The 20,252-nt window shown below is 32.1% G+C and overlaps 1 long non-coding RNA gene and 1 pseudogene across 1 annotated transcript; both read left to right on the top strand.

Annotated features, from left to right (window-relative positions):
* Positions 1-221: 221 nt before the first annotated feature.
* Positions 222-852, top strand: LOC111625464 (annotated as a pseudogene).
* A 4,930-nt stretch (positions 853-5,782) lies between these two features.
* On the top strand, positions 5,783-17,216 carry LOC111625466. Its single transcript, XR_002756732.1, has 4 exons — positions 5,783-5,909; positions 8,726-8,843; positions 8,987-9,032; positions 17,025-17,216. It is a non-coding gene; the product is annotated as an uncharacterized LOC111625466 (long non-coding RNA).
* Positions 17,217-20,252: the final 3,036 nt, after the last annotated feature.

Raw genomic sequence — 20,252 nt, 5'->3', positions numbered from 1 at the left:
GAGTATGTCCGCCGAGTTCAATGCTAAAAAAGCTTTGACATAAATAAAAAATTTAAACGTGTTTTTTGCAGAAAAATAAAAAAACTTTGTTGACATTTTTACAACTAAGATTTTTTTTTGGCCAACGAGAGCATATTTAAATGTAATATATTAAAATAATGTACGATTCTGTTATACATATTCGTATATAATAAAAATTAAACGTAATAATTTAATAAAACAAAGAAATATATAACAAAATAAGTCCAATTGTTTTTAAAATGGCTACGCGCGACAATAAAAACCGAATGAAAATCGATATAATGAGGCTTCTAAACAGTGAATTCGAAGTAAAACAATCAGATAAAATAAATGAACTGGCTGTGAAATTTTATGGGCCGAAAGAAACACTTTATGAAGGAGGAGTGTGGACAGTTAATGTGTATTTGCCCGATGATTATCCATATAAGTCGCCTTCGATCGGATTTGGGAATAAAATTTACCATCCAAACATTGATGAAGCATCGGGAACAGTTTGCTTGGATGCAATTAATCAAACGTGGACATCCTTATACGATTTATCGAATATATTTGAATTTTTCTTGCCTCAACTTTTAATTTATCCAAACCCTTCCGATCCGTTAAATGTGGAGGCCGCTTATTTGTATACACATTATCCGCAAGATTACATAAATAGGGTAAAGGAATTTATTCAGAAATATGCTAATAAAGAAATTAATGAAGAAAACGAACAGGAAGAAACTAGTAGCAGCCAAAGCTTAAGTGATATTTCTGATGATGATGATTTAGTAGAAAAAAATTAAAGAAATTGCTTTTTATTGCAATACAAATGTACAAATCAAAATTAAAATGATAAAGTATAATAAATAAATTTGTATAATATTGCTGTTATTTCATTTTGCATTTAAACAAATTTTAATACAAGAACTAATATTATCGTTATTGAGAAACTGTCGTTTTTATCCTTTGAAGCTTTAGAAGACACGTAAAAAAATATAACTTTTTAGAGTCTATTCTTTTTATCCTTTTAACAGTCCAACTCAGAAGTAACAGCAAATTGGCTTGAAGATATAACTAAATCTTCGTTAAAACAACAATTATAGATTATTAAAAAATTTACACAAAGTTTAAAATGATCAAAACGCCGACCTTTTATTTTAGGATTCGGCGCTTTCACAATAAAACAATGATAAAAATTTTCCACAATATCTACCGTGTATTGTAGCCATAGCATTGCATTTTAACTGCTTCGAATCATCGGTTGTCTTTTCGGGTGATCACAAAAAATTTTTGCATAAAATAATACACTATTTGCATAAATTTTAGATATTTTAAAAGCAAAGAAAATAATTTGCATAATTATTTAACATAGCACTAAACTACTTCTTGGATATAGTAGACCAAATGTACTAGTAGGCACTTGCGACCTCCAATGTTTTATTCAATAGGTAAACTTTAGTGAACGTAAAATAATTTTAATGCATAAAGTAAAACAACGCAATAAATTCAAAATTTTTAACATTTTGCGTACTAACGATAATGAAAGTGAAGCATGTAATAACAGTCACGTGACAAAATTTAAACGTTTTGTAAACATTGCAAATATATTTGAAGTTTTATATTTTTATGAAATATACACGTTAATACGATTAATTTAGGATACAAATTATCGTACATCGCAAAAGATTTTAATAATAGACCGCATGGTAGTACTATTAGCCACGTGACCAAGGACGCCGATACATTGGCGCACATGCCCCCTTTTCATCTTTTTTCTAATCCTAATTATCAATAAACAACAGAAAATTCACTTCTAGTTATTCTGCAAATATAAAAGAAACGAATATAACTTGTGACATCGTCATAATGCTGGGCTGCAATGCTCTCCATTTTAGTAGTGCCTGTAAATCATGCTTTTTTTGATAAAAGTTGAGTCATGCAGGTCTACAGTATCTAACTCCGTTCTCGAGATTAAGGCAGGACAGGACAGACAGAGACAGACAAACGAATGCCAGTAGATCTGCAAGTTTAAAACTGCAATTTGAAAATTACAAATCAACTAGTGAACTATATTTGTCCATTGTTCTGCACGACTTTGTCGTATGTTAACCAAAACTTGGCCTTGAAAACAATATTGTTCGCCTTGATGGATGCGGAGCATGTAGTCTGGCGCTTCGGTGCTCGCTTTCGAACGCACTTCAGCACATGCTTAGGGACGAGCCCCTAAAACTATATAAAATCAAGTACTCCACGAATAGTCAATCAAGTGGACTACTCAAAACCATCATAGTCACTTAGGAAGAATAGTTAAACGCGATAGTCTTCGTGGAGAATGAGGCGTGACTCCTGATTGCGCCTGGAAGTAGGCTGATTTCGGGGGCTATATCTCGCGAAGGGTCACACATGAAGGTATGGTTCCTTTTACTTTTTTGCTCCTAAGGGTAAGTTCTGGTTAACCCCCTCCCCCTTTCAGTGTGGACATCATTTAAAGACAGCCCCTTACGACAGAGGAGTAAAACTATAAATATTACCAACAAATGTACAATTTCATGGAATGGAAAAAATCCATGTAATGAATCTAAATGAAAAGCAGTGTGTCATAATAATGATAAACTTATCAAAAATAGTTTAACAATAAGTAAATATTTTAATGTTCAGAATAAACAATACTATTTTATTTCTTGTTATTATATATGAACAAAATCAGAATAAAACACAATGTGTTTCAAGTGAAATTGAGTTCTACATAATAGAAATTTAATGAATTTTACAGTTCAATAATTATGAAAGTGGTGTAAGTCCATTTATGGCCCAGAAAAAATATATTAGTTTAGTTAAATTCACATAGAAGTATTTATGCAATCAACTTACATATTTCTAAAGTCATAAAAATATTGTCAAACTTAGTACACTTTACAGTAGAGCGTCGTTTATCCGAAAGCCGGTTATCCGAAACGTCGGTTAACCGAAAGCATTTTAGTCGGCAAATTTAAATTTTCGCTAGTGCTGGGCGCTGCAATCTTTGGATATATCTTGGACTACTCCAATATTTTTTTTTTGTTGGTGTGTGTGGTTTAGCTGGCAGCCCTGGCATTTTTGTGTGGTGTTTTTCTGAGGACTGTGTCGTGCTTAATCGAACGTTTTTGATACTAGATCAACTTTTAAAGTATATATTTTTTGGTTTTTATTTTTTTCAATATATTTATTTCGTTTGTAAAAAATAAAGAAATAATTTTTAACGATACAATAGCCACGATTATTATTTTAAGAAGTTTACGTTAGGCTGAACATCGACGAAAATTCAACGCGAAGCTACACGCAACGGAGAAAAATTTCAACACAGGATAGGTTAATAATTTTTTCGCACATAATCGATTATCCGAAAATAAGTTATCCGAACAACCCCAGTCCCCAATTGATTCGGATAAACGACGCTCTACTCTATTTATATTTTTGAATCAACTAAAATGCGAATGTTTAAATATCTCGAAAGAAGAAAAAATGGATTTATACCACTTNCTCTTGAAAACGTTGGTAGTGATAGATATTTAGCTGATAAATTGGTATAATATAATTTTCATGAACCACATCTATTAGTGTAAAGTAAGAATTAATAGGAAAATGATCCGATAAGTCACAATTTAGTACTTGGATTTTGGAGCATAAATCAACTAGAAGTTCTGAGCATATAAACAAGTCTATTGTAGAGCTTCCTGAAGTGGTTATACACGTAAACTCGGATGGATAATCGTTTTCTATTCTACCATTGAGAATATATAGTTGTGCTTGAGTAGTCATTTTTATTAAGTCAAGTCCCATTTTATTTGATTTAATATCTTTGGATTTGCGAAAATTTTGGATTTTTTCATTTGGTCCTTTATATATTAAATCCATGTTTTGTGCTATACGGGCGTTGAAATCTCCAGTTATTATAATAAAAGGAAAAGCTACTCTTAAAGATTCATATATCCGAAATATTTCAAAAAGAATATTCTGTTGTTCGGGAGGAACATATACTAACATAATAACCAAAATTTTATTTTTCAAATTGTTTGTTTCTAGACTGTTAGTTCGTAGATGAGCAATAATATAATTGTTATTTTTCTGGGTATATATAATTTCTCCCAATGATTTTTTAATTATTAAACCTAAACCCCCAAAAGGACGTCCCGGTCCCTTTGGTTTTTGAGCCATTTGCGTAATTATATGATAATTTTCATTCTGTTTGATCAATGATGTAGGAAAAGTTGTCATCCAAGTTTCTGTGATTGCTATTATATCAGATTTCTTTATCATCAATATAAAGTCTTTTGTATTAATTTTACTCTTTAGCCCTTGAGAGTTCCAATTAGTTATCACAAGCTGGGAGATTATATAGTTAGAGGTAGAATCAGGAAATTTTCCGTTATTATTATATTTATTGGGTAAAGAATTTAGTAGTTGGGTCTTCTTAAGATTTAGTTCTTGTATAGGAGTAGTTAAATTGGACCTTTGTCATTGAGTAGAATTCTCTGTAATAAAAAATGGTTTGAAAGAATCCTGGAGTACCAACCCTTCCAATACATAACTATATGTCAAAGAAAATTTATCCAACAGTATGGTATCGCCTCGAAGTTTAGGATCTTTGCCAGTTTTTCTTAATTCACTTAGAAAAGGAATTAGTTGTTTCCGTCTTGTTCTAGATCTTTTAGTGAGGTCTTGTGCTATTTGAGTGTCTTTCCATTCGTTCTGTATATTTTGTTGTTTCATTTTTACAAATTTTGAGTAAATATAATCTCTTATTTGGATATTTTTAATGATTATTTTAATTGTTGGATTCTGTGTTTTTGTTATCGGAATAATTGCTATAATATCGTCTATTGTGATTTCCTGTAAATCTAATGTTTCATTTATTAAGTTGAACACTTCTAGTTTAGTAGGACTTTTTTTACTTGGATATCTAAATAACATTATATTATTGCGGTGTTGCATATTAATCATATTGTCCATTTGGTATTGCATATTTTCGTTTTCTATTTTTAAAGTATTAATTTGTTGTTCAAGATTTATTATTTTATTATTCATTTTTAGATTTTGATTTTTAGATTCTTGAATATTATTGCGTATCTGGTCCAGATCTTCTTTAATAATGGTCATTTGGTTCAATATTCTAGTGTTAGAATTGTTAATTAGTTCTGAAATTTTGTTCCATAGTGTCATGCTCGCTATATCGGATATATTTTCCAATTTTCCTGGTGAAGAGGATAGCATATCCAATGACTCACCTGATAGTTGCGTCCTTGGAAGTGTCGTTTCAGAGTTCAAATTTATATTTGTCGAGGATGTTTCTGGAGAGATTCTTTCGACATGAGTATTGTAGTCTGTAATTAGCTTGGTATTAGCAGTCGAAGCAGATTCTTTCCTGTTAACTGACTTTGATCTTTGAAGTGGTGGTCGACCTCGTTTCACCGGCGAACGTTGCATATTAATTATATTATTCGACTAACCAACACTGATAATAATATTGCACAACACAAAATCAAAAAAATTAACTAGTTTTAATCTGTAGAATAAGTTCTTTGTCTGTTTTTGAGGTGAACAGAAAAATACGCCAACAGCCTCGGCTGACTGAAGCGCCCCCCCCACATTATATTATTATATTTATATCAATGATTGTTAATCTGAATATCGGATACAGGATTACTGTAATTCTAAAAAATAAACTCTTACCTTAGCGATTCTCTTTCTTCGTCTTCCTATCTGGATATTTTACATTTATCTCATTCGACGTTTGACGTATGAACTGATTAAACAATATATCTAAAATGAGATAATGAATTCTCTAGTATAACATTTTTTCCCGGTTTATGGGCTCTATTCATTTGATATGAGTGAATATACTTATAAAAGTTTGGCTGTAATTTTTTCAGGTATGTTAATTTATTATATTTGATTAAAATAACCTAGTAGCATATATTTATTTTGTAGTATAGATAGATAGATTTCAGATTTACGTTTTCATGAAAAACATGAGTAATTATCTCAAATTACTTTTTGCTTGGATCAGTTAAAATAGCATTTTTCCGATTTAATACTGTTTTTAAAAATTTACAAAATACTGTAGTTTTTTATTCTATTTGTTCTTTGTAGTTATTTCTTTGTAAAATTTCTCAGAAACGAAAAGTATGAAGATTTTTAAATATTATGCTGGACATAATTTACTTGCATAATTTCGTATTAAATTTTACTTTCTCTTAACATAAAGTAAAATTTCTGAATTTTCGGAAACTGAAAGAGCTACAATTAAGATTTCATATGTACTTTTTTTGCTTTCATGTATAAAATTTTTCGAACTTTAACTATTCCAAAATGGAAAGTGATTAATAATTAACGGGTGATCGTAATTAAAACACCCTTATTCAACATTGTATAGAGATATTTTGCAGTCCAAATGCAACTAAATCGGTTAATTCGCATCCTGAAATGTTGCCATTTCAGGATGCGAAAGACATTTCTGTACAACAGCGTACCAAAAATCATCATTATGACACTCTTGACTTAATCTGCGTGATTTTTGGCTTTGGGACATTTAAAAATGTGGTTTATCGAAACTATATTGCAAATTTGAATGACAGCATCATTTACGAAATGTCAATATACCAGATTTGGTTGCATTTGGATTGTTAAATATCTTTCCATATAGCATTAAATAGGGATACTTTAATTCCGATCGGCCAGTATTATGAAGCTGTCATCGACATGCCGACTAATTGTATTTATACAAAATAATAAAAACGGTAATTTTGTTTGTTTGCATTCGTGATTTTCTGTTTTTAATTTATAATTTATTGCACGTATTCTTATATCAGAAACGTGTCTGTAATATTGTATCAAATTTTATTTATTAAAGTGAGTCTACACGACGACACTTTAATGTTTAGATCTACTGTGCACAGTACACTGAAGTATCATCGTTCAGATAGTGCCCAGATTTGTGTCTCCAGACTGACTATGCGATGCTTGGCAACTAGTGTCAGTGTCGCACAAATTGTGTGAATAGATCACTATCTGGTGTTCAATATGCTCTAACCGATTCCAACCGGCGCGAAACTTTCGTAGTGTTGCAATGCAAAGTTCGGCCGGCCAGATAACCGAGACAGTTAAAACATCAGCCTACCGCTCTTGAAAGACTCGGGATCAATAGTGGGTCCGGAAGTAACCGAAGTCCGATAAACTACATTTGCCATTGTAAATATGTTTAAAAATAACATTTCGAAATTCGAACAAATAAATTTTAATTTTTTTATGTCAATAAGCATGCTACAGGAACTTTAGCCCTCCCCTTTTATCCGCCATTGCCCGGGATCAAACCCGGGCGGTCGACAAACCTCAGGAATTTTTCATGTGAGGTGTGTCGATCTAGTCCCTCACTGTCTGGCCTTTCTGTTGTGGGCCTAGTGGAACATACGATGGGCTTGTTAAAAGGCCCTCTCAGTGCTCATAGAACAGAAATAGTTAGATGAAAAAGAGATAAAAGAGTATAAAATAATAATAAATCACACAAGCAATTTTCATGAGTACTAGCACACATTAATAATCTAGTTAATTCACGTTGACTTATACTGACTGTATAAGTCAACATGAATTAACTAGATTATTTTTTTACCATACTGACTATATGGTAAAAACTAATCTAGATTAAGTCACTGCTGTGATGTCATATGTAGACAGCTTACAGATGATTAGGCGATAATGCCCATCTATTTTCTTTCGTGTTCTAATATCTATGCATTCTTTCAAAATAACTTTATTAATACTTTTAGTAACTTTAAAAATTTATAAGTATTGTATTTTCTAGGTAATACCTTCTAAAATATCTTCACAAGAATTTATCAATATAAGACCGATAATGGCATTTATCAATCTCATGTCATTCACTTAGGATTACAGTGATTTAATCTGAAGTGAATGACATCAGATTAGATCGTTAAAAGTGGTTGAATTGTTAAAGGTAAATCGAAATAAGCTCTTACCTATAGATAATGTTTTTGATTTTGTTCTGCTTCATCTAAATATTTTAAATTTTTTAATGATTAGGTTAGATTCCGATATCAAACTTAATATTCAATTCTATTTTCTCTTAGAAAATCTAGCTTAGATTCATACTTTTGTTATTTCATATATTTACATTCATTCCACAAAACACCTAAGTTTGTGTTTTATTCTTTTTGGCCTGTGATCACTAAAACAACTTTTTTTTTCAATTCCAAGTCTTTCGTGGTTTTGGCAACCCACAATGGGGTGGCCGGGCGGTGAAGGACTGAACCCGAAAAAACTCCTGGAATTTTTGACCGTCCCGATTCGATTTCGGGTTTTCCAGAGTGGTAGACTGATGACTTAGTAGCCTCGGCCATCTGGCCATCCGGTGCCACATATTATACTAGATTTTTCAGAGCGTAAGTGATAGCAGGACCGGTTGGCCGAGGCGGTTAAGGCTTCATCTAGTGCTCTGGGATATCATGAATCGAATTCTGCAAGCAACTCCAGGTATTTTTCATGGGGGATTGTTTTATATGCACAGGAACTGTCCATAAATTACGTAACGCAGATCTGGATGGGTATGCAGATAATCATTACAATGCGTCACAACGAAGTGTGACGCATTGTAATGTGTTTATTAGAACGTTGAGTAATGCTATGATCTCAACCCTTGAATAAAAGAGTGATACATTTTTGTTTTCCGTAGAGTTGCAGAACAAACTGTATATAATTAATAAAATAGCATAACCTTCGCTATTCCGCGCTGTGTATTGCACCTTAACAATTCAGGGGATTGATGTAAATAAGCATTGCGTATTTTTGGAGTAAGTATTAATTCAAATATCAGAAATTTAGCTTTTATGTCCATTTGGAAATAAGCTGCTCAAATATAAATGATTTCAGTAAAATAGTTTTATTATATTATTTGCAATTTTATAACCTTTATTAAATTTATTTTGTCTTTTAGATTCAGTTTAATAAACAACAATTTCTTTGACTTTTTAAATAAAAGTGTAAGTATAAATTTATATTTCTTATTAGTTAATATTAGTTTATAAATATTACTTAAAATTATTTATAATCTCGACAATATACGATAAAGATATATGCATTTGTTATACTGTATATTGTATATGTAACAAATGCATTTATAAATGCATTTGTTTATACAGTATAAATTTATCTCAATATCAGATGTAGTCAGTAGCGTAGCGTAGGGGGGCGGCAAAGTTACGTTTTAGGAGGCGGCAAAATTTGACAATAAATAATAATAATATCTTGTAAGAATTTGAATCATTTTATTTCATATTTTCGTCCACCTACGATTCTGACCGAATGAAATGAGCACGGAATAGTGGGAATAGNGAACAAATGATCGGATAACGAACACTTTCGCGAAAGATTTTTATGTTCGGACAGCGAACACATGATCGGATAACGAACACCCCACAGAACAAACAGAAGAAGTAACGTAAAATAATGAATACCGATTGGTCTTCTTTTGTCTTCGGGCAACAATTCGAAACTTTTCGGAGTGTGGGAGACGTCGACATTGACGCTCAAGCCGGTATATACCGATCGGATAGTATTCCTTCGAACTTTAATTTAATTTAAAACTCTCCCTTGTAATTCCAGTCTTTTATATTTCTGACAAAACAATTCTTTTATGTATTCACGAGACTGTCCGGTAGGCACTCGTTAAGTCTCGTCTGTTTTTCTTTTCGAAAGATGAGAGTATAATAGCAAAGGTAGAGAGTGGGCAGAAGATGCCTAATGTTGCTGGGCAGTATGACTTGAACAGGTCTACATTAGGCTGCAGTTCAATTTTATCTAAGAAAGATACAGTATTATCAAGAAGACTCAAGCAGCTTAAGAAATAAAACAAAATTCACATCTGAGAAATAAAGAACATCGAAGAGTTCATAATGGAATCTGAAACTGATCTGACGGCAGAAGAATGCCAAGAAACTATGCAAGATATTTTATTTTCTGAAAAAGAGGATTAATGCCGATATCTGCTATTAGACATCTTTTGAAGAAGTGGGAGGATGTCAAAACAACGGTCTTAGAATGGCCTTAGAGGTTAATAGGCTTGTGGATCTCTACAATTACAACGCTATTAATTATTTCTGAAAAACCCTGAAGAAGAGAGAAAAGCAATCGACATTAGACAGATTCTTTAACCACCTACAAACGGAAAAAACATGACTAATAATAATGCAAGACTGTGTATGTATGTATTTTTATTATTATATATAAATAAACTTAGTAAGAAAGTATATATTTTTTCATTTTTGGGGATCTCCAAAACGAATTAATTAAATTCCCATTAAAACCTATGGTAAATCGATAATCGGTTAACGAACAATTCGGATAGCGAACAAAGTCTTGGAACGGATTATGTTCGTTAACAGATCACCTACTGCATTACGAAAGTCGTTATAAACATAATATCCAGAAAACTCAAACATTTTATCTAAACAATAATTCTATAGTTTTCAAAACAGATAAAGATAAACACGTAATTATTGCAGAAAAGGCATGGATAATTCTGAACACTACGGAACAAGCACACAATGATTTGTTCGTAAGCTTAATATTTTTAATTTTTTATCAAGTTACTCACTATGAAAGAACTAAACACTACTTAAAGTTCATTTAAAAATAAATTTCATACAAATTATAAAAATGCTGTATCAAAATATATTTGATATATATATTTTTTCTTTTAATTTATCTATTTTCACCTGGGTGCATTAAGGTAAAATTAAGATATTCGTTCCCGAGTTCTGGCAATAGAATTGCGGTTAGGTGACCGAAGCGATAAAGGCGTCCGTCTATTGCTCTGGGGGTCGAAAAGGCTCACCAGTGACCAAGCGGTTTCGTTCCCTGAACGCTAGTTCGGTCGTGGTTTTGCGCCTCGCCAGGACGGGTTGGCCACGTAAAGTTTTCCGATTTTTCGCTATGTCTCTAACGCCCAAGTAGGGACCAGTTACCCTTAAAAGACTTTCCGGAAGGCATTTCCCCGGCTCTTCGCGAGTAATTTCGTATGGTCAAGCAAAACGCTTTGGCCGGCTTCTAGGAGGATAAGCGCATTATGCAATAATCTCCATATTAATCCCGATACCACTGACGAGGGGGTCGAAAAAACTCCAGGAAATTTTCAGGAATAGTCTGTCCCGGATATATNAATATATTGGATATATATATTTTTTCTTTTAATTTATCTATTTTCACCTGGGTGCATTAAGGTAAAATTAAGATATTCGTTCCCGAGTTCTGGCAATAGAATTGCGGTTAGGTGACCGAAGCGATAAAGGCGTCCGTCTATTGCTCTGGGGGTCGAAAAGCTCACCGGTGACCAAGCGGTTGCGTTCCTAGAATGCTAGTTCGGTTGTGGTTTCGCGCCTCGCCAGGACGGGTTGGCCACGTGAAGTTTTCCGAGTTTTCTCTATGTCTCTAACGCCCAAGTAGGGACCAGTTACCCTTAAAAAACTTCCCGGAAGGCATTTCCCCGGCTCTTCGCGAGTAATTTTGTATGGTCAAGCAAAACGCTTTGGCCGGCTCCTCGGAGGATAAGCGCATTATGCAATAACCTCCATATTAATCCCGATACCACTGACGAGGGGGTCGAAAAAACTCCAGGAAATTTTCAGGAATAGTCTGTCCCGGATATATCAGGCCCGTCACACGGCCGTCTTTGCGGGCTTGGCCGAGCCCACACCGGGCCTGAATAAAAGACCCTTTTAGTACCCACAGGGTGAATAAAAAGAAAAGCTATTATTATTTAATACGGATTATAATTTATTAATATTAATATGAAAAAATATCATTATTTTGTACAGATTAAGCAGTTTGATATTTGGTATATGACTTATTTTTATTTATAAATAAAATTTTCGTAAATGTTTTTGATAATATATAGCCAGATGGCGTTTTCGAAAATATGGCTACCTCAAATGAAAGCGTGTTTCATTTTGGAATTAAAAACGTCTTAAAAAATTGGACCGCTTTGCAAGTAAGTTTTGAAAATTGAAACAAATGAAAACGCTGTGATTGTGGATTATAATTTAAACGATAATATCGATATTGCGGTTGCATAAAAAAATTATTGTAAACGAGATATATTCAATACCAATGATAAATCCAACCAACATTCCTTCCATAGCTCTTTTTGTTGGCCAAATAAAATATACAGTAAAACCTGTGTAAACTGGAATGGCATGGTATCAAATATTTGTGTAAATATTTTAACTTTAACATAATCAGAAGAAAGAAATACTTAGAAAACCCAGAAACTGTACAATTAATTACTTCACAAATATGGGATTTCCATTACACAATTCAGAATTTCCATTACACATTTTGTGTCCAGTTACACATTAGAATATTCACTGCAGTTGGCATATGCACATATGCACATCTAAATTATCTGTATCTACAAAGTTTTGTTTGTGAACAATGATGAAATGGATATACACACCATTGGCCCATTGCTCAATGTTATTTTAGGCTCACCGGTTAAAGTCCAGTTGCATGTACCGTCATGGTGGCTCATCTCTGATTCCAGCAAACAAAAGAAAGGAAACAGTGGGGATGCGCGTTCTAACCTAACCTAACCTATTCTAATAAATTACCATAATTATTACCAACCAAATGATTAGATTAGGTTAGGTTAGGTTAGAACGTGCGTCACCACTGTTTGCTNGAATATCAATAAAAATTTATTATTATTATTATTATTAAAAATTATTAAATACTAAATTAATACTAAATAAATTAAACTTAAAAATAAATTTAAAAATAATAAAACAATAATTAAAACGCTGATCTTTACCTCAAAACAGAAACCGAAACTAAAATTAAAAATAAAACTAAAATCAAATCAACAATTAGTAATTCTTTGAGATAAATTGATAACGTTGGTTTTATGCGCAATTACTGCTTTATTGATGAATCAATTTTTTAAAATTAACACATTAGTGTTTTAAAAACCAAACTATTGAGTTCGTTTCGATCTTCTCTTTATTTTGTCTTTATAATATTTCAAGATTTTCAAGTTACTCGCCTTCCATTGACGAATACCTTTATCACGAAGACATCTAAATATTAAAATTAATTACTTAAATTAAAATATTTAAATTAATTACACAATTAGTTAATACTAATTATAACTTAAATTTTAATTGAACATTATTTCGTGTTGTTTTCAATATAAGCCTGTTACTGAACATTAAAATTTCAGATATATCGCCACTCCTACATTCGAAACTAAAAGATAAAATGAATAAATCGAGGCCTATATAATGATGATTATACTATAGTCAAGTATAAGTCTTACATTATATTATTATTATTATACAAATGTTTTATTGTATTAAGAAAAAATCTTGTTACAGGGGGATTACAATAAAAGTTACATACAAAAAAAGTTAGTACATTTTCATNATAAAATTTTCGTAAATGTTTTTGATAATATATAGCCAGATGGCGTTTTCGAAAATATGGCTACCTCAAATGAAAGCGTGTTTCATTTTGGAATTAAAAACGTCTTAAAAAATTGGACCGCTTTGCAAGTAAGTTTTGAAAATTGAAACAAATGAAAACGCTGTGATTGTGGATTATAATTTAAACGATAATATCGATATTGCGGTTGCATAAAAAAATTATTGTAAACGAGATATATTCAATACCAATGTTAAATCCAACCAACATTCCTTCCATAGCTCTTTTTGTTGGCCAAATAAAATATACAGTAAAACCTGTGTAAACTGGAATGGCATGGTATCAAATATTTGTGTGAATATTTTAACTTTAACATAATCAGAAGAAAGAAATACTTAGAAAACCCAGAAACTGTACAATTAATTACTTCACAAATATGGGATTTCCATTACACAATTCAGAATTTCCATTACTCATTTTGTGTCCAGTTACACATTAGAATATTCACTGCAGTTGGCATATGCACATATGCACATCTAAATCTTCTGTATCTACAAAGTTTTGTTTGTGAACAATGATGAAATGGATATACACACCATTGGCCCATTGCTCAATGTTATTTTAGGCTCACCGGTTAAAGTCCAGTTGCATGTACCGTCATGGTGGCTCATCTCTGATTCCAGCAAACAAAAGAAAGGAAACAGTGGGGATGCGCGTTCTAACCTAACCTAACCTATTCTAATAAATTACCATAATTATTACCAACCAAATGATTAGATTAGGTTAGGTTAGGTTAGAACGTGCGTCACCACTGTTTGCTGGAATCAGAGATGAGCCACCATGACGGTATACGTATCTGGACTTTAATCAGCTCACCAACTATTGCTCGCATTATGTGTACAATGTAAAATCTAGTGTTCTGTTAAATTACACTCTTCTCCTTCCTATCTGACACTTCAATAAAAAAAATATTGGCCAAACACTTTCTGTACTTCTGAATATCCAATGTCCCTCTCTCCACTATCCTCTGTTGTATTTTCAGTGAAAATATTTTGATTTATCTCTTTTCACAATTGGTTTGCCACTATTGAGATTTTTGACTTGTGGTCCCTTTTGAGTTTAATAGTTTTCAGTGGCTCCCCCCCTAACTGTAGCTTGGAAAACTTAAAACATAAACATTAAAAACTATTAAACTAAAATATAAACCTATTGAGTAGACATAAATTTTAATAGTAAACATCATTAAAAAAAAAGGACATGCTTTGCAAACACATGCAAGATTCAAAATGTCTTTGTTTACGAAAACCAAAATGGAGTTCCAATGTCAATTGGGAAGCTGGAATCATTTAGCAATGAAAATGTCTATCAAAGAGTCTTAATTGAATTCTAGCAAGATTTAATTTAAAATAAAACATCTGGACTAACATTTTCAATCTGCAAATGGAGATCATCTTCACATATTCAATGATGGAATGCTTGAATAGAACAATGATGTGTTTTGAAAAATTAAATAAAATAATTTTTGAATACATAAAAAAATAAGATAAAAGAGGTACAGAAATAAAACTAAAAAGTAACCAATCAAATTATATAAGCATAAATAAGAACATTCCATTATAATATCCTTGCGTCATGATGATATGTTATAGTTGGTCTCGTGATCATATAGGGATTACCATATGTAAGATGTTCATCTTTAAAATTAATGCAATGACCCTTATTTTGGATTTAACTTTTTAAATGTGAAATTGGTCAAAATCATCCTTATCAGTTCAAAAGAAAATCGATCAGTGGAAAAGTTGCTTGACTAGTTTTGCTGTATAAGTTCCCCTAGTAGACTGAGGGGTAAAAACAATTTAGTCTCTAGCCACAAAGTAGGAGAAAGTTTTCAGAACTTAAAGAGTTAGTTTTTAGTTTTTGNAATGCCATCGCCGACTCGTGTCGCGACAGGATTGGTCGAATCTAGACCAATAGCGGATATTGCACAAACCGTTGAGTTTAAACGAGCAGCGGACCTACTAAAAACCATTTATTATTTAACGTCCATACAAATTATATTTATATTAATGATGCCTCCAAAGTTCAGCAAATTTTTCGCAGAAAAATAATTTATCAGGAAACACGCGCGCCCCGTTCGATGCGCCGCTCCACGACGAAAACAAGCTTAAGCAATGGCGTCGTCGAACTGTGCACACTCGGTAAGTAATCCTACAATTTTTTGGTTTATAGCATAGTTTATATGGATTATTCTCAAAAAAATATGCGTATTTTGGAAATGTTGAGTCAAATTAGTCTAGAATCGATTAATTTTATGGAAGAAAACCTTTCAAACAGCCGTAGTTTGTAAACTGCATGCTTGCCGGGCTGTGATTGGCTCATGTAATTAAGGACTCGTAGAACATCAATTTCATAAAGAACGGAACGTATCTACCGTGTTATAGGGGGGGTCGACTGTATATATACTGTATTTTGGAACGTCTTGGGATTGCAACTGCTATATGGTATATAGTATGATGTGGAAGAAACATAATTGTCTGACTTTTGATGAAAAATTAAAGTGCTGGATAATTTAAACTCTGAAGTTAACAAAAATAATATGCAAAAAGTACGAATTGTTAAATCTCAGGTGTACTATCTTCAGTTAATTAAAGCAGTTCGGAAGGAAAGATGTCTGAAGAAAGACTGATGTAATATGAACGGTGAATTTGAGAAACAATTTGTCGTAGGAAAATCAAAATTATCCAGATGTTTTGGCAAAATTAATTAAAAATAAAGCTGCTAGTGACATGGGAATTTAATGCAAATGACTGGATGACAACCACGATAATGGAGAACTAGCTACATAGGTTCAATGAGAAAAAGAAAAATAGAGGTGTTTATTATTGCTGAAGAGGAAGACAATCTTTCAGCCAGCAACCAACCTCAAAGATTTCCTTTTAACCAAACCACCGAAACTGAAGAAAGCAAAGAAATACAGTTCTTAAATAGTTTGAGCAAGAATTTGTAATGCAATGAAGACTATGACGTTGAAGTAACAACAAAAGAACGAGCAGAAAGAAAAATTTCACTTGTCCTTTTTTGGCTCTCTACTTAGTTTAAAAATTAAAGATGCTCTTTGATTTTCAAAAACAAAGAAAAAAAATTGTAACGATTTTAAATAAACAATTATTTGATTTCCATTAACTTTAAAGAAGGAAGGGAAATCGGTGGCCATATTAACTTAATATGACGCGAAGTTATACTGTTGGAAATGAGCTTTGTTTTTTAATGATTCCAAATGAATAAAATGATTATTTTTTCCTTATTACCAAAGAACCAAAGTTCATTCATTGTTCAGAAAAAGTTTTTGAAAATTCCACCAGGAAAATTTTACGAAGTTTGGCATTGTCATATTGCCATCAGTTACTTTATTTTATACAAATAAGTAGTTAATTTCTAATTCATTACAAATTATTTTTAACAATGCAAACTGTTATGTATACAGTAAATTATTATGGGTACTTAAAATATATTGTTATAGAAAAAAGTTTTTTAATTGTTATCTTATCATTTAATTAAAGGTCTTCAAAAATATGAAAAATTTAATAAGAAACAAAATGATGGCATTCGCATACAAAAATGAAGTTCCTCTCCAGCAGCGTTTAAACGAAGGTGAAAAAATCAGAAAGAATTATCCAGATCAGGTTCCAGTGATTGTGGAGAAATCTCCCAATTCGACAATCGGTAATTTGGACAAAAAGAAATACTTGGTGCCTTCGGATTTGACAGTGAGTCAATTTTATTTCATAATAAGAAAAAAAATCAACTTGCGTCCTGAAGATGCTTTTTTCTTTTTCGTCAACAACGTAATTCCTCCAGCCAGCGAAACCATGGGCTCACTGTATCAACGATATCATGAAGAGGACTTTCTTTTGTACATTTCTTACGGAGACGAAAGCGTTTACGGTCATTAAGAACTTTACAGCTGATAAAGCATTTTAGCAAAATTTTATTATTGAAATAAAAGAAACAAAATTTCGTTTGTGTTTTATTTTTCATGTTAAAATATTCTTATACAAATGTAAATTAATTCATTGCAAATATTATATAACGAATGTATAAAATATAGAAGTTGTCTGTTCACTCTGTAATCTCTAGAATATCATACATTAATTATCGTGTACATTTTAAATATATGATAAATAAGTAATTAGATAATGAATGTCGTTATTGGCATGAATAATATTAAATGTGTATGTGTATGCGATCTGAACTGATATTTTTACTCTTTGTAATATAATTGATTTCCAACGATCAAACAAATCTCTCGGCTAAATCTTACTTATTAGACACTAAGTTGTCTTAAATCATCATCATTAATTAACCCCGTGCTCATCGCCCATTAGTGTATGATGCCTTTTCCACCATTTCCTTTCATTTTTCTCTATTCATTGCCAAGTTTCTCAATTCCTGTACTGTACATTTGCTCCACACCACTTCTTCATGTCATCAATCCATCTCTATATGCCTGCTTCTTTTATTAGATCCATCCATAATATTATAGACTAAAAAATTTAGCAGATTAATAATACTTAGATATGATAAATAAGCTAAAAGTATTACTTTATAGACTGAAAGAAATTTACCTCGTACCACAATTCTTTTAATATCAATTTATTTTTTCATTTATCAGTTGGTATTCATGCTCAATAAATAAAAACTATGTACACAGCCTATATTTACTGAGGTTATATGTGTATAGACATTATGTATAACTAATATTTGTTTAATTAATTAAAACAAATTCCCTAATAATTAGGGGATGTGCAACTATCTATACAGCTTAAAGTCGCTTAGTGTATTAGCTTTCCTTACGTGTATCTGGCCGATTCACTTATCTCCGAAAGATGATAAGCATTGCTTTCATGGTAAGTACGTACAGCATAATACAGTACTAATCTAGACTTAAAAATACATAAAATACTAAATTTCTGCTGCTGTCTCTATGGCACCTGTTTAGAAAGGTGCTGCCTATTTACTATCAGGTAAAAAAAACCAGTAACGAGTTGCTTAACTTTTCCAGCAACATTTGGTGACGCCATCTGTATGATACTTTATTTAAAAATCTTTTTTAACTATTATAAAATGGCAAAAAGCTTAATTTTGAAACTAGGGATGAGTTTTATAAAAAAAATTGTAAATGCTAATAACGAGTAAAGTCGTCATTAAGTCCGACACTACCGGAGATACACACGACTCTATCTCCCACGCCCTCAATCTTTACTCACCAAAATTTAATAGCATTAAACCCACTAATAAACAAACCTCCCTGCAAAATTTCAGAAATTTTTGAAAAAAAGTATGGAAGTTATTAACCTTCAAAGAGGGTGAACAAAATCGTCTACTAAAACATCGCAACGTTTTGCATTTCTCAACGTTTCAAGGTTTCCTGAGTCCAAAAATGTAAAAATCTGGGGAGGGTCATTTTTTGACCGATCGCTATACTTTCCCCTGTTATATATAACAGCCGAGAAAGTAAAAACAAAAAGGCATGTTGCTTTAGGTGTTTGGCTAGTGCTGCAACTTTTTGTACACCGCTTCCTGCGGGATAAATGATATAGAGGAATAAGGGGAAAATAACACAGAATGTCGTTTTACCCTTAAATACGTTTATGTATCTTCAAACTATATCTAATGTAAGATGTCTCCCAACGATTACAAAAGAAAGAGCAGTGGACCGAACTAGTCCAGGAATCAACAAAAAATTATGGGATTATTGGACAATGCAACATATGGTCCATCTGCTAAGGAGAGACCTCCCAGGATTCTCATATCCCATAGAAATTGGACTCTATTTGGATGTTAGACACGTAAAGAAAATCTAAAAACTCCATATGGCCAACCTGCAATTATTAGTGTTTAGTGGTTTTATCTACTCGGCTATTGGTACCTGTCTTTCATAAATTGTAATGACTTGTATTTTCAATCTCGGTCGAACGAGTCTTGGATTCAGTGTACAAAGTGCAAGAAATGGAGTCATATGGAATGTGTTGGACTTACTCGCTACACCAAAACAGCTGTTTGTGACTTATGCCAGCAGTCTCCAACAGGTGGACCGTGAGAAAATTTTGATGGTCCTTAGAGAAAATTTGACTTTGATTAACTCAAGGTCACGCGAAGTATTACGAAAGAAATTAAAAATGTTCGGTTGTTTTTTCTCACTTATTGGTTTTTTATTCGAATCTAAAACCAAACACGAAATGACCTATCAATAAATAATAATATCAACAAATAATCAACAATAAATAATGTGAGTGCGATTGTCGTCCTTCGTGGGAAAGAACCAAGAATCCATCAACTTATTTCAAACAAGCGGCAACAAACTTCACACTAATTTATTATAATTAAACAAGTGAATTTCATATTAATAAAGCAAGATAAAGTAAAATGGAACTTTTATGATCATTATTCTATAGATGTTTATAGCGTTTAAAATAATTCATGATAATGATCTGCGGGATTCAAAATTGTGTATTTACTGATCAGAAAGGTTGGCGACCATTGACCTCACTGATCACCGACTCATTCATATATTCTATGCAATGAATAGAGAATTTCGCTTTTTTATACTGGCTTATGTCATTTTGCTTACAAGTATGCGGGCAAAATGATACACTGAAATTATTTACTATTTATTTTTATCATTATTTTTTAAAACACATGTCTAGTCTGGAAAGTACCATCTAATATGACATGTCTTCGTTTGTGTATATATATATATAAACGAATATATATATATATATATATAT

The sequence above is a fragment of the Centruroides sculpturatus genome, unplaced genomic scaffold, assembly GCF_000671375.1.
Source record: "Centruroides sculpturatus isolate CEXI.00-Female unplaced genomic scaffold, Cexi_2.0 scaffold95, whole genome shotgun sequence".
NCBI lineage: Eukaryota > Metazoa > Arthropoda > Arachnida > Scorpiones > Buthidae > Centruroides > Centruroides sculpturatus.
This window is presented reverse-complemented; position numbering and strand designations above follow the sequence as displayed.